This window comes from Poecilia reticulata, unplaced genomic scaffold (assembly GCF_000633615.1).
Source record: "Poecilia reticulata strain Guanapo unplaced genomic scaffold, Guppy_female_1.0+MT scaffold_232, whole genome shotgun sequence".
NCBI classification, from domain to species: Eukaryota; Metazoa; Chordata; class Actinopteri; order Cyprinodontiformes; family Poeciliidae; genus Poecilia; species Poecilia reticulata.
Window position 1 is genome coordinate 98891 of NW_007615026.1, and position 993 is coordinate 99883.

General features: G+C 44.1%; 1 protein-coding gene across 1 annotated transcript in view; it reads left to right on the top strand.

Annotated features, from left to right (window-relative positions):
• Positions 1-993, top strand: part of nudcd1 (NudC domain containing 1) — a 13697-nt gene that overhangs the window by 4369 nt on the left and 8335 nt on the right. The gene's annotated exons all lie outside the window — the stretch shown is intronic.

A 993-nucleotide genomic window follows, 5' to 3' on the forward strand; every position in this document is an offset into this window, starting at 1 on the left:
AGCGCTTTAGCATTAGCTTCTGCTAAATATAGTGTTGGTGTAGCGCTTTAGCATTAGCTTCTGCTGAATATTGCTTTGGCAGATGTTTTCTGCTGCGACATGTTGCAGCATTTCAGTGTTGCTGCAGGCAGCAGCTAGCTGGATTTACGGTCCAGCAGTCGGAGACTTCAGTCTTCTGGTCCTGAAATGTTCTGCAGCTGCTGGAAGAACCACTGTGGAACCGGCTTCATGTGGTTCTGGACCAGGGGTCACCAACACGCGGCCCCCGGTCGCCCCATTGGACCTTGTCAGTCGCCTGCGGAGCAAGTTGTAAAAATAGCCATTGTCATCAGGGAGCACTGCCAATAAAGATTATTCAATTAAATGTTTTTACCTTGAAATAATAACATGTTTATTTTTAGAAACGCAGGAGCTCATTCATGATTAGGCCGCATGTAATCATATGTATTATTGTTATAAAGGCTGAGCCAAGAAAATGCGTCTTTATCAAACTAGCAGCCCGTCGTGTTACTCTGAACCCGTGAAGTGGCTCCCAACAGGTTGGTGGCCCTGGATCCTCCACTGTGTTTATGGCAGGTCCTGGTTAGCGCAGCAATATGTGTTCTAACTGAGCTAACTATGCTAACTGAGCTAACAGTGCTAACTATGCTAACTGTTCTAACTGAGCTAACAGAGCTAACTATGCTAACTGAGCTAACAGTGCTAACTGTGCTAACTATGCTAACTGAGCTAACAGTGCTAACAGATAACTGAGCTAACTGTGCTAACTATGCTAACAGTGCTAACTGTGCTAACAGCGCTAACAGATCTAACTGTTCTAACTGAGCTAACTATGCTAAATGTTCTAACAGAGCTAACAGTGCTAACAGAGCTAACTGTGCTAACAGAGCTAACTGTTTTAACAGTGCTAACTGTGCTAACAGAGCTAACTATGCTAATTGTTCTAACTGTGCTAACAGTGCTAACAGAGCTAACTGTGTTAACAGTGCTAAC